This window comes from Anopheles merus, chromosome 2R (genome assembly GCF_017562075.2).
Source record: "Anopheles merus strain MAF chromosome 2R, AmerM5.1, whole genome shotgun sequence".
Classification (NCBI taxonomy): Eukaryota; Metazoa; Arthropoda; class Insecta; order Diptera; family Culicidae; genus Anopheles; species Anopheles merus.
This window is the reverse complement of record NC_054082.1, coordinates 27,514,322-27,538,394: the sequence shown is the minus strand read 5'-3', so window position 1 is coordinate 27,538,394 and position 24,073 is coordinate 27,514,322. Positions and strand designations below refer to the sequence as shown.

The 24,073-nt window shown below is 45.5% G+C and overlaps 1 protein-coding gene across 4 annotated transcripts in view; it reads left to right on the top strand.

Annotated features, from left to right (window-relative positions):
* Positions 1–24,073, top strand: part of LOC121589629 (CDC42 small effector protein homolog) — a 29,201-nt gene that overhangs the window by 1,451 nt on the left and 3,677 nt on the right. For 2 of the 4 annotated variants that reach the window (XM_041908702.1, XM_041908704.1), the window contains exons 2-3: positions 108–280; positions 14,558–14,679. The gene's annotated coding sequence lies outside the window, so the exon portion shown is untranslated. The remainder of the gene's footprint in view (positions 1–107; positions 281–14,557; positions 14,680–24,073) is intronic. The other 2 variants (XM_041908703.1, XM_041908705.1) reach the window with 2 other exon arrangements.

Below are 24,073 nucleotides of genomic sequence, written 5' to 3'. Positions count from 1 at the left end.
GTGAACCACTTTGTCATTAACATTAAAAGGATGAAGGCCTTAAAACTAAACCAACAATATCATCTAACATCTTTAATAGAAATATTTATGCATGTCTTCTTCTTTAGCTTAGGTTTCTAAAGTGAAAAAGCATAAAAGTTTTAGTGATCTTACAGAAAAGTGATGCCAATACGAGCAGTGAAATAGTATTTAGAACATCTAAAACATCTTGCAACAGAAAAAATACGAACGAGTAAAAAAGTTAAAATAAAATAAAAGCGTTTGACCTTTTATCCACCAGGTAAGAGGAAATTACTTTAAAAATGGTTTCATCGATATAAATTGATTCGATCGATTAATAGTAAAAGTACTTTTATATTCTTAATGCAATTGCATCTATACAAAACCTTTCTTTGTACGCCTCAAAACCAGAATTACGCCTCAAATTACACCTCAAAACAAGAACTTAGCAAAGTGATGTAAAATCCTCATGTTTGGATCCCTTTTTCACGTCATTCGTTTTAACATGCGTAAAGATTCTATATTGGACAGCTTGTGCTCTTTATTTCACCTTTGCCTTAATTATTTATCTATTTTTACATGACTTTCAATGCTCACTTAAGCTGTTTTTACTATATGTACTAAGATGTTTATCACTACAAACTCTTTCAGTAAATTAGTTTCAAAAGGCAAAGCAATACGGAAAAGATTGGAGAAGCTTATTCCCCGATATACATCACCAATGATTCCTGCCATGTCAGGAGACTCATACCACATCACGTTAATCGTATGATGCTTTGCCTTTGTATGTAACAAAGATCACACAACTTCTTTCTTAAATTTGCCTGTTCCTGCCCAATCACCGCAAAAAGATGCGTGTAACTTGTGTCGCAACTGCGGTACTGCGGTACCACACAAGCACAGCGAAGCTACAAATTAATCACGATCGTGCTCGTCGCTCGCGTCGGCCACTTTAACGCCCGCTTGACTATTATTAATTAGCGCCATCTTCTCCAGCAAATTGTGTACAGGTAAATAAATCAAAATGCACTTTGCCTAAGGTTGATCCCGGGCTTCCTTCACCCACCGAGAGACCGTCGTTCTTGGCCGGAGACACTTTTTAAAGTGCCATTATTTTTTTTTTATTACTCTTTCTGTGATCTTTCTCTGCCGTTCGGTAAAAGGCAAGCATGACTTCAGCCTGCTACCCAGTACGGTTCGTTGTCGGAAAGGAAGCTATTGGCAGTACTTCCGGTGACAGGCACAGGGACAAGCTGTGCATACATTAAGAACCTCATACAAATATAATCTTCACGACCTTTTCGAATACTTGTTGCGACACGTTTTGATGGGTCCGGTAGGGCTTTGTTTATTCCTTTTAGTCAGTGCAACTTTAAATCACAATCGTACATACTGTTTGCATCGATCGATTGAAAATAAAATAAGATAACCAAACTTATTATTCCATCTTGAGCAGAACAGACACCTTATTCATTAACACGTCAGCAAGATAGTATATTCGAGACGAAACGCAGGTACTTGTTCTGTATTTATACGAAGGTTTTTAGCTTTCTTGTCTGCCATAATTGCATGTTTCCATCGACACTCACACAAAACTGTGCAAATAACAGAAAAAAATATCGCTTACCTCATTGCACCTAGCCTGGCTTGAGTTTTTTGTTTTTCAACAGAGAATGTTTAATTCCATACGCTTTTCATTAAAATTCGTACACACCCTCTCGCACCAGAAGAAAGTTCCCAGCCAAAAGACCCATTAAACCTTGGGGCACACATTTCCATTTTAACTTATGCATCCCGCGCCACCTCGCCGGTGGTGCAGCCTATGCAGCTGAGAGGGGCAAGACATGCATGGGTGCAGCGTGTTACCGCCACGATTCATTGTTTTCAAACCATGTCGCCGATGTTCCGTAACAGCGCGACAACGGGCTACAGCAGAAGACAGCCCCTCGCTTCTTCGTGTGGTTGGCTCACGGTCAAGCAACGGGTGAAGCAAAACAACCGCCATAAACAACCACACTTGGGAGCAACAGCAACAACAAAAAAGCGACAGACACTCCGAACAGAGAAGGGATCATCGAGATTTTTTTGTAAGGGAGAAGAAAGGGCTCACACCATCAGCAAAGGTTCACCTCCACCGACCAAGATGTTGGCCGGTGGATAAACATGATGCATACAAGAGTGTTAACCAACCGACCGATCGACATGGATGACAATTGTGTGTGTGTTTCTTTTTGTGTTTCGAGTTGATTTGCTTAACATGAGAAGTGCTTCGGACACGTGGAAATTGAGGTTACTAGCGCTGATGGATGAGCAGTTTGTTGTTGGAATGCATCTTCAATGTTCCTACTCAAAAACCAACCAAAAACATCCAATGAACTGGCTTCATTCTAACTAAAGAAACACATCACAAACGGGTATCTCAACCATCGCACTGCTGAGATCATCGCACCCGCGCTACACCCGGCATCGCATTCTAACAGTAAATTGGCCAATCGGAAACAAAACATACAAGCCCGTAAAACACACGATCCATACAACCGATCGTAGCAGCGATATCGCTACGTTAGAAACGGCAGAACGATGCTTAATGCTTAATGCTCTCCCCCACTAAGATCTTCACAAAGTTAGCAAATCGCTCCAAAAATCTAATGTTTCTCCCCCTTTAGAACACGAACCCCCCTCGGATAAGGGTAATGCTTTCTTTTGCACGAATGCTTTCATGCGGCAAATGAAATGCAGCAGCAAAATTCTATCTACACGATCGTAGAAAGCCTGGCCGCAAACAAAAAGCGGTTGTGTCGGTGTGTACCTAGCGGTTCAACGGCAAAGTTCAACAGCCATTAACCGAGCCCAAGATGCGAAGACGGTTTCCCCATTCCCACCCCGTTACGATTTGTTCTGAGGTACCCGGAGCGGTTTGGGTCCTTCCTTCCGTGGGGTGAACCGAAGCTAATAGAACCTCGCTGGGACGCTACAATGATCGGACAATTATCGGGCTTGCCTTTTGGAGCGTGCGGCGGATACATTCCGTGGGCTGGCTAGGAGGTTGTGCTCATGAATCTCCTCCAATAGGGCAGAACACACAACAATACATACGTTGAACAAATAGCCATAGGTCGCCATCAATCTATTCTTTTAGCGGCCACACGAACATTACGCGATAATGCGAGTGGTGCGTAATCACACACAACCATCGCATTTGTTTTTCCGCTCGGCATATTTTTTCTGACCTCTTCTGTGCTGTTGTTCTGAGTTGTTCTAGCCATGATGATGTGTCCGTTACGCGGAGATAATGATGATGATCGTTTAGAACACAATCGTATGCTCCAATCGCAATCCATGCACTCTCCGGCATAGTGTAGGCCTCGTGCTTAGGCAGAGCTTAGAAGTACCGTTTTTGGTGTGGTTTTGGTCCGTCCCTGGACCTTTGGGGCTAACCTTCAAATCCTGTGCCTAAAGTGATGTACTTCATCTTTACCACACGATGAACATGAGTGCACATAAATTGCCTCAATTGGAAAGGGAGGGTTCGCTCAAAACAGCTCCAAAAAGGTGTCCCACCGGCTACATCGAGGCACTCTCCCCCTGTTCTGTTGACCTTTTTGGAGGCAAGGCTTTGGAGATGGCATTGAGATTTTTAATGCCCGTTGTCAGGGACATGGGTCATCTAACGCTAACGATCATTGAGGTGATGGTTTGTGTCGATCTGCCCGAACAGACGCTGAATGATGATCGTTTTAATCCGAAGCTTGCTGTGTTTTAAACGAATTCATCTTTTAAAGTGAAGTCTTGCTGAGAAGGTGAATTTCAATCATCCAAATGTCTGTGTGCACGTGTCGTTACGAATTGAACATGTTAAATCAAGCACAAATCACCGCTTACAAATGATGCTCGAAATGATCTTCCAGCCGGAAAACTCGACTCCGACTAACCAATGTAGGAAGTGTATCATTAGCCGGTAAAGACACACAAAAAACGCATTAAGCAACTCCAAAGTGGAGTCATCTTTCACTAATCCCTAACCGACGAAGGTAAAGCCTTAATGCCTCTCCCAGGGGAAAGAACTGTGGGCCAATACGCAGATCACAACGTCTGAGCGTGTTTGATGTCTTTTACAAAACAAAAAAAAGGTCGGTAGCAGACGTTACGTACGATCACTTTTCCAGTTGTCTAAGTTGTCACATTGCTGGCAGAGAACATTATGGCCAACCGATATCTCACTCATTCTTTGGTCTTACCTTCACCGAAAAACGTGTGAGATGATCGTGTCGCTTTGTCACACTGCGCTGTACGGCGATGAGAAAGGCGATGATGGTGATGATGATGCTCACATGATGATAAAAACATAACACCGTCAGCATAACACACAGCGAAATTAATGGTTTCCGCTGTGGTGAGGCGCCCAAGGGGAAAAGCAACGAGATCGCTTCAGCAAAGGCACGCCGAGCAGGGCGCATGTGTCACATGTAGCAGCGAAGAAGAACAGCGTCTAAATGTGGGATCACGAGATAACGTCCGCTCGTGTTTGGCGGATTATCTGTGCCGCAGATGGAGTTTCTGGGCAGTGGTTTTGGCAAACGGATGGCAATATGTGTCTTAAAACATACAAAACGAGTTGCTGGAAAAAAAAACATCGATCGTTCCAATACTTGTGTCAGTTTTAATTTCAATCCCCCACTGTACCGAAACCCCCACTGCGTGGTGTCCAATCCCAGTTATGCAACTTGAACGTCCAACATATACCCATCGCTGAGCACGCACGCAGGAAGTGAAAGGAAAGATCTCCCACAAATCTCCCCGCTCGTTTAACTGCTTTCACGCGCCCGCCCGAACGCACAACACGCGGCGAGCTCGGCCTGGTGCGTGTGTGTGTGTATGTGTGGAAGTACGCGGCCCCCGACCCTATGGCTAATCAAGTGACGACGCACTAACCCACAGCGTAAAGGCACATCGATTCACACACAGGCGCGGGTAGCAGCGCGGGTTCGGTTTGTTAATTTGAATTTTAGTGACTCGTGTGCTCGTGGTCGCGGGCAGCTAAAGTGTTTCCCCTCCCTAACACAAGGCTTCCCTTCCCCGTGCCCCCGCACCCGGTGTTTCACCTTGCCGCGATGAGCGCGTGAACGCGTGGGAGAGATAGAATTTCCAAATATAAACACAAACATAGCCGGGCCTTCAATTCGAGGGGGCAAGCATGCTTTCAGTGGGAGCGTACGAGACGAAATCCCTGGGCTTGTTTCCCTATTTGGGGCACAGGTTCCGAGCATGGAGTGTTCTAAGCTGTCGGCAAGCATGCTGGCATACACCGAAACTTGGGAAACCTAAGTTTGGTTCTAGATGTTCCGTAATGATCAGGGATCGAGCGACGTGTTCTAAATTTTATTCGCTTGAATGTTTAGAAGAAGGCTAGAGATGCTTCTAGATCTAAGTGTTTGATCAGCAGGTTGAAATTTTGTTAATGTTTTGCATGTTAGTGATTGTGTTTTCCTTCAAAGTTTGCCAAAAATAAGACGATTTTAATGGTACTGTAACCGATACCAAGTTGCCGATCCCTGATGCAATAGGCGGATCCTCTAGAACGAACGTTTGTCCCACACAGAACTTCAGCTTAAGCAGTTGGTGGGGTAGATTTTTTCGTTTGTAAAATAAATAAACACTAGAAACCAGTTCACACCTACGAGAAGCGGACGGCGTTGATTTTTCTCCTAATGGAGCCACAAGTCTAATAAACTAAAATAAAGCAAAGGTATATCTGGTTCCATCGCGATCGTTCCACACCGCTGCTACGACCATTTGTCTTTGATCGTCAGCGTTGAGGTATAAATAAAAATGGTACTTTATTAAAATTTCCCTTAATAGCACTTACTACAGAAGCAGCAGAAACAGTTTCCTTTACCAAATACATGTTTTGAATCATTAATCACTCTCATATCTTGTCTGTCGGACTGGCAGGGTTAAGATGAGCGTTACCTCGCTTGTCCACCTTGCATTGCGAACAATGTATTGCAACTACGCTAAAACCTACCTAAGACGGTGCTTGCGGAGAAAGTTGTCTCGATGGAAAATGTATGTTATTTTATGCTGCCATTAAAAAGTGGCTTAAAGTGTGAAAGATGGACTGGGGGGGGAGGGGAAATGGCGCACTATCTGCTACAACCCCAGACACAAACAAGCCCTACCATCGAGAAGCAGGTTTAACTGGCTTGCTTTCTGATGTCTGTTTTGTACTTTGTGCGAATTGCCTTTTCCCGTACGTATTGTCCCTTTCCAGCATTGTCTCAATGGACAATTATGTGTTTCATTCGTGTGTGTGTGTGTGTGCCACTTAAATGCGTGGTTTTTATTCGCAGTTTGAGCTTTTCCTTTTAAGTCGTCAATATTTTGCCAATTGAATTGAAGCGTAAAATAAATCAGTGAATTATTGCTCTTACTTAATCGCATCTATTCTGTAACTCCAGCCCAACCGACAAGATGTAACAAACATTTAGCACCATTACAGAATAGCCTGCACTTTCAGTTACTCTCGTCTGTCGTATTTTGGCTACTTCCTGTCAGCTTACGAGAGCTCGGATGATTATTATACGCTTTCGCATCTCAAATAAATTATCAACTTTTGGGTGGCTGTAAACCGCCGCCATCCCTTACTACTACCATCCACAAAGGTGTCATTGTGCATTGGGCTACTATCGGCACGACCTACTGAAACCACGAGCGAGAAAAAGAAAAGAAGTAAATAAAAACCTCCGCAACTCTCGATGCGAAAATTGGTGTTAGTGGAATTGGCAATTGGCCATTTTAACCAAATGTACGATTGAAAGGGTTTTTTTTTTTCTTTTCTTTTCTCTGCTCCAACCCTCCAAAGATAAATTGGCGATGGGGCGTGTACGATACTGGACCGCGGAGGGTGGTGGGAAGTTCGGCAGGTTATTGTGTATTACTTCACGCGCGCCTGCCCTGTGTGCACTTAACCACTGCCTTGCCTGCTGCCCATTGTCTTCTGGCGATGTTGGGCTCTGGAACGCCGTGTGCCCCTGTTGCCTATCAATTTAGATCTTACATAAAATGGCGCTCTTTCTCACCGACCCATTGCCATAGAGAATTAGATAATCCATTCTTTATCCCAGCGGCCCTGCCATTTGGCGAGAGGAGTGCATTATCTGTCCAGCTATTGAGGCATTGGATTGACTACAAGCAGTTTTGCAAACCATATGACGATCATATTACATGTTGTACATGTTGTAAGTTATATTAATATTTTTATATGAATAAGAGCTCTAAAATCTAAATCTAACGAATATTTTGAATGTCCTACTACACACGGCTAACCTCAGTTGGTTCCCACGGAAAAGCAGGCCTAAATACTAACCCAGAAAACAGAAAACACCCACCAAACCGGAACGTTCCTATCACCACTGATAAAGAAACCCTGAGCACATACCCCGAGAATAACTGACTCGTACACACCGGTCTTCCAGAGCGCTGGGCTCTCCCCAATCACATCCAACGCGCGTACTATTACGTGATCACAACATTCATCTTGACGGGGTGACTCAACGACAGCTCGTCGAACGCTTTCCTTACCCACCAAGAGAAAGATCGTCTCAACAACGACGGTTATTTGTATTGTACGGCGGTACGATGACCTCATTTGAACCTGTGCTGTGGGACGCTGATTAGTGGACGCGTGGCGCACGATACGGCTGGACTTGCCGTTTCCAATATCACTCCCCTTGCCAGCAGACACTCTCACATGATCGTTTCTCCAAGAAGAGTCACAGCAAGAATCAGGTTGTTTCCCGAACCGGTTAGTGACAACAGGGCCGACAGGGGAGACGGGACTTTTCCCTCTCGAAGTGTACTCGCTCGGGACCACTGGTCGGGGTCGGCTCAATCGGTTTCCTATGCAAACTGGGTGGTAATTAGAAATTAATTAAAACCCACCGACGTGTGACCGCTGGTGGACCGCCTGGGACCGTCTGGATCAGAGAGTACGGAACTAATCATGGTGAAATACGGAAATCAAACCGAGGGTGAAATGATAAAGAAACCATGCACGTTTGATTACTTGGATTAAGAGACTTTATTTGAAGTCTCTGAGAATAACAACAAACACCCACGTGGGATTGAGTTTACAAAAGCGCTTCCTTATAATACACACATAGCAACTTTCCAATGTGATACGTCCATTAGGGAGCCCCCTGTCGTTACTGCTAGAAATGCTTTTAGGTGACGCAAGTCCTGGTTGGTTCTGCTTTTTTATTATTATTCATTTCTGCACACGGCTCAGATAATTGATCTTAACCTTTCCACTCGAGTCCTACAAACATTTTACCCCGTACTGCCTTCACCTGTATGCGCGATAAAATGGTGATGATCAACAGTAAAGATTTCAAAATCTGCGCAAAGATCAACGGAAAACTATTCCTGCGGAGCGTTGCAGACGAAGTAGATAGCGCTTGATCGTGGCCTTAAAAGCATCATCTTCCACAGTGCAAAAGGTGAAGCTTGGCGCGGTGGAAGTTTATGATCTACCGAAAAGAATAATTGACCACAGCGCGCGCTGATGTTGTTTATAAGAAAGTGGCAAAGCCTTGAGCTAGAAACCAAACCCGACCCGCGGCAGACATTATCTTTGGGTGCCCCATTACCTTACCATTTATTTACGAGCGTGGCAGTGCCAGCACCCGGTTGCTTGTGTTAGACCTTCGCTTCCCTCCCGAACGAGGCCGAAATAGATGGTTTGTCCAATTAATTAGCTCTAGCGAATTGTGGAGGCTTCTGACCTAGATATGCTGGGACATATGCTAGGGGAAGCAATTTGCTGCTCAGCCACCAATCAACACCCGCTCTGACCATAGCATTCTGAATCCAGACGATTCAGCGTTTGGGACGAAACGAGATCGCGCCTTGCGTGAGGCATTGAGGTGGTGGGCTGGTTATAAGTAGGTACGGTATCATCTTCACTGCCCCCAGCACTGGGAGTAGTACACGAAGTGTAAACAAACACTGCGCTCAGCGCGATCTCAGGTACCGCTGGCAGTCCATTAGTCAGAACCGTTTTGGTGAGGTCTACTTCCCGGCCTACTTTATGCCTGGTAACGATCGGGCGCACATTGCCGTCGATCAATATCGTGCAGAATCGGTACATTCGGTCGATTGAGCAGAAAGACGTGGTGGGGAGTTCGTGCAGAAAGCTGAAAACAAGGGTAACGGTTCTAGAAACATGCCAAACGAGGCACACCCGATAACGCTTATTCCAACCCCCATTTGGAGCATCCAGACAAGAACGGCTCCAATGTGCACAGTTTACCGGTACAACGGAGAACGAAATCTGATCCACGATCGATCCAGGCGCCGCCGCACGGTTGGATCGTGGTACCGAAAGGTGGAACCTACAGCTTTGTTCTCTGGTTGCAATCGCCCCCCAAAAACTGCAAATTGAGACGCGAATCGGCATGGAGATGAAATTTCATCCTCCTCCGGCCAATGTTGCTCTCTGACAGCTGACAACTTCCGAACGGGTGTTTGATTTCAATTAATCACTCGACATCCGTTCTATATTTACCATCAGCATTGCACGCGGATTGAAAGGGCAATACCATGCCTTTGATTTCGGGGACACTAAACACATTGGAAAGCTTCTACCGTTGACACTAGGCTATCTTTCCAGACGACTTATTGAGGTGAACGTTTTCTGACTCACACCCGACGACGTCCTTTGTGGTGTCATTATAACTCAACCAGCATACTTGCACGAGCGCCGAGGATCATCGCCGGGACGGAATGTATGCTAGACACCAAACATAACTAACAAAAACATTTCTGAATGCTGTTTCATGTACCTTCTACCACGCCCAGAAGAGATGGCGGGTGGTGTAGTGGTTTGTGTACGCGAAGGCACATTTGCTATTTGCATAAAATCCATCCATCTCACTTCCAAGGCGGCACAAAGACAAGGCGCACAAGCCGTGCGAGCGTGAATGATGCTATAAACCAAAGTGTCTTAAGCCGACAGTGTGTCTCTGGGTGCGCTAGCCCGATCACGACGCAACACAGCATCGTTGCCCCGAGGTCTTGGAGGCCTTGACGGTGCTGGGTGGTTTGTCTGATCGTTGGAACCTTTTTTCCTGAATTTTGCAGACGAACGCACTCGTGAACTAGACAGATAGGCAATACGAATAGCGAGAATGGTTCGTGAATCTCTAGCAAGAGCACAGCAGAGCTCGTTTAATTTTTGCGGTACTTGATGTGTTTAATTATTTTCATTACAACAGTTCCGTTCGGCCTGCTCCCAGGGTCGCTGGTGAGAAGGGAAGTACTGAGCATTTCATCTTGAGACTGGAACCTTGTTTAATTTTCGGAATTCTTTCCGGTTGTTTTGGAGGCTTCTCGCTATTCTGGGTGTAAGTAGAAGGCTATTTTTGTTAATTATTTACGTTGCTTTTTCGACTTTTTATCTCACCATGGGCCAACTTCTGAACAGGTACTTTGAAGGTTACACTTGCAATGCGTTTTTATTGCAGAAATCTCTTTATTTCATTTATTCAATCCAATATCCGCCATCAAGGCTTTATCATTTTGAAACCAATTTTCACATGATTAAATTACACCTATTCTTCGTGGAAAGTTACAAAAAAGGAAAATTATACCCCTGCCACCCTGTTGCACTACTGCTTCACTTTCGCCTGCCGTTTGGTGGATTATTTCTCTAATCGCCAGAAGATTGGCTCCGGACAAACTCGGCAGCATATCTCGCATTTCCTTGCAGCACACACCACCGCGGCATAGCTTCAGTGCAGCAGGCCCTTTGCGGGCCTGAAATCTAACCATCCACACATGCTTCCCCAACATGTAGTCGACTCGACACTGCGCGTTTGCTAGACGCTCCCAACCATCCCAATCATTCCAACCGAGCGAGGCAGCAAAATGGTTGAAATTAATACGATTGTTGCACTCGTAAATTGATGTAAATCCATTAAACTTGTTAACGCCGGTCGATTAAGCGCAATGTTTGCTACGGGGTTGCCGTACCGCGGCTCCGAGAAGCCGGCTCTATTGCTGTGGCACTCTTCCTTCTACCACCGTCAAAGTGAAAGTGGTGAAGTGTGTGTGTGTGTGTGCCGCTGATGCTGTGTGGCCCGGCCATCTTGGGGCCCCGTACACGGTGGCCGTACATAAAAAGGCGCTGGAAAATTATTGCAGCCAAAGGGACAATTTCGCACAGGAAGAGACAGTTTGCAGCTTCGCTTGCCCCGGATCTCTTCTCACCTGCCTAAAGGCGGCGACATTACGATGAGCTACCGAGCCAGCAGCATGCTCTTAGACGATCCGTTGAAATGTTTAGATTCGTCGTCCAATGCTTCGCTCCATAAAACTGATGGACGGTTTCGGTTTCTATAGCGTGCGCGTGTGTGTGTGTGCGCGCGCATCACGGTTGGGGGTTTTATTTCCGTTAATTAATTTTCTCTGACGTGCGGGCCTGTTGATAGAAAGTGGCCAATAAAGTTTAAAAGCAAACGCCCGATGACGGCACACAATCACAACTCCTAATGGGATTGTTTAATATCTTTTGTTGGCTTTTTATTTTGCAAACTTTCAATCGTGCGTCGCTGTTTCGTTTGTGACATCGCAGGTCAAATTGAAGCTGTGTTTGGTTTGCGCTCATACAGCAGAATACATTAAACTTTGAAACGATCGCATTTAAATTAAACTTACGTTAAGGGTTGGATATAACCTCACAACCGTTTGCCGTCAAATCGACCAGTTGATCGTTTCGCGTCATAATATCCGCCATTAAGCCTACGATGTGCTGACTTTGTGGTCCCGGTTCTACCAACAATTATCGGTACATTCGGGTGTGTGTGTGTGTATGGAGATCGTCAACCATACACCAGAACGTACCCGATCTCCCAGTTTCCCCCCACATGGCACATCTTTAATCCGAATGTGGTTTTGTTATTATGCCTAACTTGTTGTGCTGCTGCCGGCCGGCCTGTCTGTCTGTCAGTCTGGTTGGCCGCTTGTTTGTCTACCACGACCCCAGGCTACGCAACAAATTTCCCAACTCCAATTGTTATGTTGTGCCGGTTTGTATGTAAAAACCGACCGCATGAATAGGCGCCAACCCCTCTGTCCTCACAAGCGAAACTCACTTCGCTGTTCATCACTGTCAAACGGATATTAAGCGGTACAATGACCTCCCGGGTGGGGTGATTTCCGTGCCACCCCGACCAAACCGGCGATCGCTTTAAATGGCCGTCACAGTTGCAGTGATTTTATGTTCATGATTTCGTTTTCCTCTTCACGTCGCCATGCATCCCGAGGGAGAAATTTCCTACCATTAGCTTCTGTTGTGCGCCCGACCGATCATTGTACCTAATGATTGCGATCGAAGCCAAAATTGAGGAGCGAAATAATGTTACACAGATTTGGATTTTTATTTTCGACCGAACCCGAAACGTTGTTATGTGTTTCATTTTGGTATGGCGGCTTTGAACGTCCCAACTGCTGTTAGTCGTCGAATGCTCTTTTGAAAGCCGCAGTAATTTAAATGAAATTTGGATGCCCTCTCAATTGGACTCAAATTACCAGGACGTAAATTTTTCGATTGATAGGGCTTTCTGAACTAATTATTCTTATTACACGGGGCATACTTATGTGTGAACTGGTTGGCTTAGTGTATTAAAGCGTCTCTTCAAAGAAAATCACCTGCAATGCTTTACGTGTGCGATCAGCTGAAGACACTTGAGAGCCCCTGCGAACACCACGTGCCCGCCGCCGTGTATGATGCGCAGATAACATGAACAGGAAACAATTTACAAAGCCCTCTTAAATCCCTTAAGTCTCTTAACAACACCTCTGTCGGTGTGGTGTGGTACTGCACCGTAAAGCGCACGGGTAGGTAATTAAGTTACTGCGAAGGATTGACATCGGGCTTGCATTTGCGGTCACCCTTGTAGACAGTCAGATGCAGACAGAAAAAAAAACCCCGCAAACCAACACTGCTAGTCCATAGAGAGGTGTCGTTGTTACCCATGAGCCGCCGAACCTGCTGTAAAATACGTCTTCGAATGCGTCGTTCAACATAAACGCCACCTTCGGGTGCCATTTCACGTGTGCCACACGCCTTCGTCGCCGTGCAGACGTTTAGCAAAACGTAGCTACACGCTGTGCTGTTCACTTTAGCAAGATTGGCACCATCAACACCGCCACCCAGCACTCATTTCTCGTTTCCTGTGATTTGCTTCGTGGGAATTGCGTGTGTTACAGCAACGTCACCTGTAGTTTACCTAGACGCTTGGGTTGGCTGACGGCAAGAGAGACAAGTTTGCTTTTGCTGTTGGTGGAAGGTGCTTTTCTGCAAGCAGGTTGAAGGCCGACCCCTGACCGGATCGTGTCGTCGAAGCAGTGAGCCTTGCTGGGCACTTTGAAGCATCATGGACAAATATTGAATGCGAACCTTTTTAGCTACTGAATAATATGAGATTGGAGTTGTTTATTGGGCCATCTGTAATTTAACGGCATAGTTTTGAAATTTTAATCTTAAGGACCATTACGACAAAAGTACTAGACGATCCTGCTTCTTGTTCATGAGATCTTATATTCTCACCTCATCTGTTCTTCTCATTGTAAGTTAATCTTTAGCTTTTAATTTATTATCGAATTTTATGCACTCCAATGTGAAGATCATTGGATTGCATAAATCAATTCATCAAGGATTGCAAAAGCGCGTTACTAATGCTTTGACTTTCTACCGTCGACTTGGTACGTCACACGTGCGAACCTCCGCAACAGACGCAGACGTCCGCTTAAAACGAGCCTTTCACTTTCTTCGCAAGTTGGTGGCCTACAATATTGAAAACCACCACCACCAACTACAACAACAAAAAATACCTCAAAAAAGAGCTGACCTACAACACAAAATCCGTAAAAAAAACCGGGAGCAATTTGATCGGAATCAATCTGTGCTGTGTAAATCACTTCTCGTTAGCTGACACCGGCATGACACCGCCTGACGGCTGATCTACACCGGACTTCCGGTGTTATTGCGCCGACCGGCCGTCCCAAAACCGGCTAACCTCTTACGCCACCGCGAGTGTTCGGTGGCTTGAGTTGCTGAAAATTTATTTCATCTCCATTCGCTAAAACAGATTACCCCCAAACCGTTTCGTTCAGCTCACCCTCAGGGTAGGCCCCAGCAGAGTTAAGAGCTCTTATTACTACTACTACAGCGCGTGTGTAAGCGTTTAAGGTGCACCTAGAGTTACGTGCATTGCTGGCACTCTTTTGCCCCAACCATCCTAACCGATTGATTGGATTGGCCCCGTCGGGAATGATTTAGCACCAAGCGGGCCAAACCCTTCACAAAGCTGTCAATAACAAATAGCGATCGACTCAAATGATTGGTAGGACACGGGCGGGTTTTTATAAGACGATCAACAAACGATTCGGCTGCAATTCTTAGCGCGTTCGTACACTGTCCAAACATTGATTTGTGATTCATTTCCCTTTCTTTTTGTTCACTCCGTCGTGTGTTTTTTCTTCTCTTTGCTTTTAGGGTGCGTCCGGTCCGGTTCTCGTAGACGAAGCATCGAGGAATTCCATGCCCTGGCCTAGCAAGTGATCACAACACGACCGTAGTCTTCCCCCTGTGTCCCCCGCTTTGCGCTTGGTGTTGTGGTACGTAATTTTCAACTCAATCTACTAAGGGTAGCGTTTAACGTTTCATCGGTATAAAACGGTACTGACCGCGGTAGCATAGTGTGATTTTGGGTATATTTTCCAGCGCGCCCAGCATTGACCGGTGCATACATATCCACTTGGTGTGTAGTCTTGTTTCAAGCGGAAACACGTTTTAACTGCGACTGGCCTTGGCTTAAGGCGATAGGTAAAGCATAATGACGGGTCGCCGCTCGTCATCAAAAAGCAAGCTGCGGAACGATTCCGATGTATGGTGGGAAAATTATTACTATATTGTTGTCATTCTTCATGCTGCCGGGGTGAATGGTTTTTAACGCTGATTCGAGCGATGAAATAGACGGAAATGGAGTTTCATTAGCAAGGAAAATTCATTACCTCTTTAGCAAGGGGAATTTTGGGGATGAAGCTGTTTCTCACGTATTTTGCGTTCGCTTCCTCATTGATTGTTTCCGTTCTTGGCGATTTTTTGTGCCTTTTTTTCTAGACGACTTTTACCACGAGAAACTGATTGTCTGTTTTTCATAGACTTTTGGTGAATCAATTTCACAAATACTCCCATCAATTGTGCTTCAATAATTAAGATATAACTCTCTTGCAATAACGGAATCTTAGTAGAAAGATCATTCAAACTCTTTGGCACGTATTGATACTAATTTGTAAATCCTTAGTACCAACAGCAAAGGTGGATTCAAACTATTGCAATTGAAACCATTTCCCACCGTCCCTATCCAATCACCATCATCAGGTTGGGAACAGTTGTGGTGCTTTTACACTTTTGCATCATCTTCTTCCACTACTTTCAAATGTTTATGACTGATGCGGCGATACGATTTTCCCAATTTAACACCCATAACACCATAACGTTTGCCTTGGACGCGTTCAAAGTGCATCAGGGCAGCGCTGCGCGCACTTTGCTCAGCGTCAATCAAATCCGCCATATAATCAAATCGATGCCATCCAAACCATCCTTCGTCCCATTTTGTTGCGGGTGGGCCCATCCAGCGTGGGGCCGTAAGTTTATGGTGCGGGTGGAATTTCGGACTCACAGTTTGTTTGGCGGCCGGGGTGGTCTCCCTGAAATGGATTCAAATTTCTTCTGCCGTCCGGACGTCGGGTTGCGAAACATCACTACCCTCACGGCGATCGACGAACGGGATGCAACGGGCTGAATGGTGGTGTTTCGTACTTTTTCGTAACATGTGCGTGCGTTAGCGATCCGCGCTTGATCGGTTTTATTATTATCATGTTTTGCTTTTTTTCCTTGGAAGAAAGAACGCGTTCGTTTTCGGGACTTTTCGGGAGGGTTGGTGATGCAGTGCGTGATCTTTGACTGCTGCTTCCGCGATCGCTCGATCCGGATGGATGGAGTGTTGAAAGCGTTTCGGGGGATGAATGGTATGATGCTAGGCCATCATTTCGACAGAATCATCGAGTTTACGACACTGGTCGGGATCACTCTTGATCGTCTTGTTAGATGTGGCGTTCTAAGCATATCAGCAAAATTTCAACAATATGGTTCGTTTTGTGGATTTTAAAATAGTTAAGTATGAACCCTTTTGATCAGCAAAAAGGCATACCTTGGAAAAAAATCGGCTCATTTCCAAATTGTTGTTAACAATAAATCAATTTTAATATAAACAATACATAATCAACCTAATAATACTGTTGGCAATAATCGTGTTAGGTGTGCACATCGGAGGGTAGACAATTTAATTGTCTCGTGTCTTATTTTCTTCCCCCCATTGTAAACGCAATTTTCGCGAGTGACCAATTAAGCACTCCTCTGCGAGTGACGTCGCATACCGTAAAATTTAGGTTGCCAACCCCTTTAATGCTTGCTCTCCATCGTGAAGTGTTAAGCCAACACGATTGGTTTGTGGCCCAATTTTTGGCTCGTTCCATTACGACGACGTATCAACACGACCCTTTTTTTACGACCAAAGTGTGATTTTCACCGTGCCCCACGTGTCCGGTGCGCGCGCGCACTGGTTGATGCATAATTAATTGACCCACAGCACTGTAATTGATTTTATGAGCCCGAAATCATTCCGTTCCGTTCTTTAACTTAATCGCAGAAGGTTTTTTTGTGTGTGTAAAGTTACTGGATACGCGTTGCTTCCTCTCATATCTCGTTAATTGCATTTCATCACATTGACCATGCGAGCTCGGCGCGATCGACGAACCCGACCAAAACGAAACACAATGCTGCACCAGCCGCCCCAGACCGGAGTGAGTGTTTTTTTTTCGAATGGTATGGTTTTCTTTCCCCAACGCTATCAATAATCATCATCCCTCTGCGAAAAGATGCCGCACACCGATCGCGAAAAAGCACCGAAACACACTGCACGGTATGGGGGAGTAAGCCCGCAGGGGTCACTCCGTATAAAAGAAAGGAATACACACGATACGATGCCACTGCCGGGGGTGGCCTCTTTTCGGACACACGGGGTATTTTATCGTTATCTTCCCCGTACCCTGTTCGCGGTGATAAATGACCATCGTGTGTGCCGGTGTGTGTAGGCTACATGGGGCTTTTCACGTCAGAAGCTGCGGCAAACAGTTCGAACAGTCGGTCCAAGTGCGTCCCGTCCCGTCGGATGACCTGCTTCGTTGTGGTAGGATCGTTATTGTTGTCCTATTTACGGTAGGAGTTGAAGATCGGTTTTGGATTTCAAGATGCGTTGGTTTTGCTTAGTTCCTAAGAAAGTCTATATTTCTAGCAGCCTAAGCGAAAGACATCTAAAGTGATAATCATGTTGCGAAATATTGGGAATTAGTATAAAAATGAACATAGTAAATCAGAGGAAGTATTAGAAATGAAACAGTGATGAAAAATAATGCAATTGATAAAACAAACACATGAATAGAACGTCTAACTTTAAAGAACGAAGGTGATAATGGTACTATCATGCACTGTACTGCTTTTGATTCACTCTTTTCTATGCCATGACTCATACATTCTTTCTTCTGCAAAAATTCGTTTTACATCTTTCCTCTCCATACGATCGTTCATTGTTGTGAATCACCGATCGTGCGCGTTGAGTTGTGTTTTACCACCCGGCCACTTGGATGAGCTGTTTTATTGAAGCATCTTTAGTGGCCACTTTTCTTGGCTTACTCATTCCCCAACAGCAGCAGTTCTTCTCTGCATCCAGACGTACCTCGCGTACACATAGTCCAGAACCAAGACACGGTTGGTTTACATAGTGATTGTAAAAGTAAACACGCGCTACACTCGGGCGCTGTTGGTTGCGCTTGAATTCCTTTCCAGCTGGTGTACGATTACATGGAAGTTGTCATTACATCCGCGGTACAAGCTTAATAAGTCTATCCTACCGACAAAATTAAGTCATATTATAAAGCAAGGTAAAAAAACGAAAAACGCATACACACAACCTGAGCTTGACGTTCCTTGCGAAAGAAAGCACAAGAAAACACGGCCTCAGTTTAAACCCCCAACCAGCGCACGCAGTCAAGTGGATGAAACACATTTGGTTGAACGTGTAATATATGGGTGCAAAATAATTTATTCCCCGCTTGCATACAGTCCATACAGCCGTACCACGGTTGAGTGAAATGGAGTCGAACAGGCCAGTAAGAACACGCCCCGACCCCGAGTAGGTATAGAGAGAGAGAGAGAGAGAGTGAGTCGTGGTCGCTTCCCCGCCAAGAGGGCTGTGAGTCATCCCAGTGTTCCATGTTTCGCGGCACTGACCCAACGATGGTCATTTTTGCGCGTCCGCATCCATCCACCCTCTTGATGGTTTTGTGACGGCTGGCTGATAGGGAGAGTGCGCAAACTTGGTGGTACGTGAGCAGCCGTTGTCCGGTTGTCTGGTATTTGCTGCTGATTGGCGATGCATTCGTTATCGGACGGTGCTTGAAAACGACAAACCCGAAGTCAAGGTAACACGATTACATGGGTGGAGACGTTCTAGCAAGGAAGAGGCAACAAGGAAAGACATTAAACTACACTTTACTTAAACGCATGCGTGAGGTGGCTATTGTAATTGGTACAGAGAGAAGAAAACAAAACGATACCATGATTGATTTGTGCAATGCTTTTCGTGATATTTCCGCAAATGGCAAATGTAATCGTTGATACTTGTTTGATAGGGAAGGTGTTCCAAGATCCATGATAACAAAAGTCGCACATGCTACACGAAATCAAACGAAAACGATTCTGACATTCTTATACCACAGTGGGACACACCGGACAAGCTGGACCTGGAGTAGCCTTATTCTTTTTGGCCGTAACGACCTACGCAAACATTGCTGGGGACTAAATATGCGACTTCTGAGTCGAATTTGAATAGAATAGCCTTTGTCGGTGCTATAATAGTGTGACTGCCTGGATGAGAATTGAATCCGTCCGGTGTTGTAGGAGTTGGTGCGCCTATCCAATGGTCCAGCGGGCTGTTCTCACTGAGGTAGTGTTAAAAGCATACGTAATGAAATATAAAATTTCGAATCAAGATAAATTCGAATCTCAATATTTGTACAGTATACATTGGAATGAAGTCAATTCGCTCTGTTTTATTGCGGTTTCTAGGGAGAATTAAATTAAATAAAAATATATGAAGAATTGCAATTGGAATTGCAACTACTTGATTATCAAAATCACCACTGTGCTTGACGCAAACTTGTAATAGTACCTCATATTGCTATTAAAACAGGATTCCAACACATCTCGTAGTACGAATTGTGCGGATGTCTGATGCATGCATTTGCTTAGAATGATTTGCGTAAACGTGCTGGAAATGAAGCCAATGCTCCTCGACATAAATCTTAAGCGGGTAATGTTTTGATACGCCTTTCCACCACATACACCCAGTCCCGTTCTCTTTTCGCCTTCCTTCCGTTGCGAATCATAGCACATTCAACCGGCAATCCTGTTTCGTGCAAATACGGCCAATAATAGCAACCAAAATCAGGTCATTTCTGCATTCCCCCTCGGTGTGTGCCGCATGGAGCATCAAGCACAGCATCAGCGAATGCTTGTTCGTGCTGTAGCTCCTCTCAATATGAATGAAGTCCAGTTAGCCAAAGACACAACTTGTAACTTCTAATGCGTACGTTCGATTGTTTTTCCACGGTTGAATGATCATCCAGGGAAGGGTGATGGCTTGAAGTGGTACGCCGCTTCCAAGTAAGTGTGTGTTTTTTTATTCGTACTTTCCCTTCCGCACGGTCGAAAGCGGTGCCGTCCGTGCTCGAGGCGTTCGAAAATTTTCCGAATTCACTTTCGCTAAATCGGAACACGAAGCATCCGAAATGGCATTTTAGGAAAACTCGAAAACAATGTGCGACGTCCGCGGTGGCGACGGCAGCTCTCTTCTCGCATATCGGAACCGGCTGAGCGGGCATGCAATAAAAACGGATACAACCATCTTTATAGTGTAAACAAATATTGCCTACATATTCTGAGAACTGAAAGGGTGGATATGTTCCAGTGGGTACGGCATGATCGTGCAGCACCACGCTCTCCCCCTCAAAGAGAATTGCTTTTGGCCGCAACGCACAATGCGAACATTCTCCCGGTCTGGTACAAAAGCCTTCCCCACCATATCTGCAAAAACGGCGGGTGCATGGAGTGCAAAAATTGGAAAGTTGCCCATTCGACCACGACCCTAGAGGAAAAGATCAGGTGAAGAATCGGATCGTTAAAGGAAAACCGTCTCCAAACTACGACCAGACGATGCTCCCACTACACGCCGCCATTTCAGTTTAACGTGCGATCACGTTTTATTCTCGAGACAGTATCTTGTCCTGTCCCTCTCAGCACCAACATCATGTACTCGTTTCAAAAGCTGACTGGACCACATTTGCTTTACCCTTTTTGGGAGCTGTTTTGCCAATCCCGAATTCATCCTCCAAAATACATCAGTCACCGAGGCACTGTTGTGAGGTTGTTGTGACCTACTTTCTGGTCACGTTTATTGCGCGACCCGGGACAATCAACCGGGACACAGTGCACGGTTTCGCTTCCAGTCAGCGTCGCCCTACTTATGCCCTGGGTACACCGGGAGTACTTGAACGTGTACTACCGTACATTCCATTAATTAGATTAATGATATTTGTAAAACAAGAGCGCGAGTTCGCTATCGTAGAAACCGACAGCGTTCCGGATTTATCGCGCTCAGGCAAAAACTGGTCAGTCGCTTCAGAACTTCTTCGTACCACACGCGCGTCCTCCGGTGACAACGAGGCAGAAAGGTAAACGAAAACAGGTCAAACCAAGTGCTGCAAGGTACGGAGCTTTTGCTGATGATCGTCGCGTACATGGCATAGCTGCATAACGACGGCCGCCTGTTCAAACTCACGCTGCGGCTGGAAAGGCAAGGAAACACAACATCTCTCACCCCAATAAAACTTGATTCTTGTCTCCGAAACCTGCACTTCCTGGATGATAACTTGTCCCGGCATTCTTGCAGGCATCAGTCGTGTACGTCTGCGGAAACGAGTGGACCAACTGGCCCACCGACATTGACGTGTGTACTAAGCTTCTCAGAGCCATATATACCCACAGTTTCATCTTCCTGGTGCCCTTTTTCCGGTTGGACCGGTTTTTTGTTCCTTCCTTTCAGTTTCGTTGCGAACCCTTTGCCGGAATCCTGAGGCTCTCCATTCTCCAAGGCGTACGGTGCCCATCCACTTCTTGCAGTGTGTTAATTGAAGTCGCTTAATTGTCTTAGGCCGATTGTGTCAGCTTATGGTTCGCGGTTTCCGCATCCCCAACCTCCGCTCGTTTGCCACGTGCCACCACCGCATGCGTGTTTCAAATCTTTATCCACCTTCTTTAGGGGGGTTTTTCTTCTCCTCCACCTCTGCTTCGTACGTGCGTGAAAATGTTAAATTCTCTGTTATGTGCGCGAGTGCGCGTGCGGCGGAAGTGCACGGAAGTTGCGCTTCTCGAACCCCGAGATAGTGTGGTGCCTTTTCAACCATTACGAGGAGTAATTTTTGCATATGATCGAATGTACGTACCATCATCCACACCACCACCATCGGCATTGAATCCGGAGCGTGCTGAACGGGGGGGGGGGGGGAGGAGGGGAAGGGAGGAAGCTCGCTTTTCGGAAGAGGCAACACAAATTAAACGGAGAAGCCGCCGCAACGAATTGTGGTAATATAATCCAGTAATGGCGATCTTAAAGGCCGTGTAATAGCCATGAAATTGTGCTGTTGTGGTCATGTTTTGTGCAGGGAAACGGGGCTTCTTCTTGAAGCAGTGAGTGATCAAAACTGATTCGACCCGAAGTTCGATGATTCGTCCACGGTTGGCGTGTGTTTGTGTAAACGTAAAATTATGATTTGTGAATGTACTGCAAGCGATGTGTTGCACATAAGGATGCATCAATTAGGATTAAGTATGTTTAAGATAATCCTTCAGGGGAGTTATAGCACAGAGACATACGCATCTTATCGGAATCTAACTAATAGTATTGTTTTGGAGTATCCAAGAAACGTTGGCATTCGATGAACGTAGAATAAAATATGTAGGACAGTTCCCTGTGTTGCAATCATTGATTTCATTTATTCGCCTCCTGAAGACATGCATCTAAGAAAGATAAAACATGTGTGTAAAACGATGGGATCGTAAAATTGTTCATATCCGAGATGTAAACATAGAAGACTTTAAGAATCGATACACTTCGATCGTAAGCTGCATTTTCAATCCGTCAAATACCATTTCCACATCGTCAAGTTATTGCCATTTCCAATATTTTCCAAAATTTCCAATATTGCGTTGAATTCGGTAGAGAAACCCTGTAGAAACCCTCACTCAAGTGCACATTATTTTCGGTAACCCTTTTGTTTCTTTTGTTTCCCATTAAATTCGACCCGATTCGATTCACTGTACTCACTCTCGCGAGCCGAAAGTTAAACACTTTTCCCCGATTGCGAGAGCATCATCGTCTGCTGTTGTGTTACATCGCAAACGATCTTCAAAATTCCCGATGAAGATCACTTTCCTTCAGCTTCCTGGAATCCAGGTACGGTTCGTTATTGTTTTGCTAATGTTTTCACCCTACCTTGGCTGCAACCTTGCTGGATGTGTATCGATTTGGAGTTTGAAGATCTTCTTCAAAACCCCGCAAAAGTGAGTTTGCTTACATTGCTCACCATGCCAAACGGCGGGGTCCAGGTTTATCTTGGCGTTTGCTATTGTTCGACCGAGCGTTCCGGTTGCAAAGTTTACTTAATTTTATCTTTTGCATCACAGATAGTGGAATCACGCTGTGAATCACCCTCGCGAAAGGTAAAAAAAAAACAACAAGGCAAGAAGGGGAAACACTTGGCTTTTCCAGTTCAAGACGCATTGATGAGGAAAGGTGGTGTGTAGTTGGGTTTGAATCTTTTTTTATTCCTTTTATTTTTTTTAGCAAACACTCCATCGGTCGACTGATGACCGTTCGGGTGGCCGCGAAAGCAACGAAAACATCTTGCAATCGTCTTGCTCGCAGGGCACCATAAGACGGCTTTAGGGAACCCTGTACGTTGTTGTGTGTTTCCTCATCCATTGCGGCGCTGGACGCTGGAGAGACGATCGTACGAAATGTTTAATGTTTAACACCGCCCAGCAACATGGGTAGGGTGGCGCTTAACCTTCCGTTTGCTGTGCTGCTGGCTCCCGTTTGTGCTGTGCCATTGGTGGTAGTGTTTTAACTTTCTTTTCCACCACCCTTCTTCCTGCCAGTCTTTGTGTGATGCTGCTACGAGGTGTAAGCTCCGTCCCGTTGCTTGTCTCCCCGTGCGAGGTACGGGGGCTGCGTACACCAGATATTTTAACATTTACTTGCCGTGAAGGACAGGTACTCCCCTGAAGACGACGACGACGGTCACTTTGCGACATCCCCACGGTGCTACATTTTGACCCCCGTAGTACTACACCCATGGGGAGAAAGTTGCATAATTTTTATGCCTTGCTGGTGGCTTTCAACATGCGGAACTGCACCCACAGCACACCGTGAGTCGCTTGGAATTTGGAAGTGAGGCACGTTGTTTTCTTCTTTTTTATTGAACACTAAATAGCGTGTCAAGTGATGAAACTGGAGCTTGTTGTTTTTTTTTTAGCGACAAACACTCCTTTACTTCCAAAAGCGGACAGTTGATAGGTAATGTTCAAATGTTGGTACAAATTTGTTGCACGTTTGCTCCAACCGGTCGAGGTTATGCAATGGCGCGTGTGTGGCCACAATAAATAGTGCACACCTCTTCTTCTCGGCGGCCAATCGCGCCAAACAGGGGCGGCATTAATCGACGCTGCGTTTTGGCTGCGAGTGACAACGTACATGGAAACCAAACCATCGCCATTCCGCAATGTAAATGACAAGCACGCACACACAGCACAACCTTAAGCGTCGTAGTA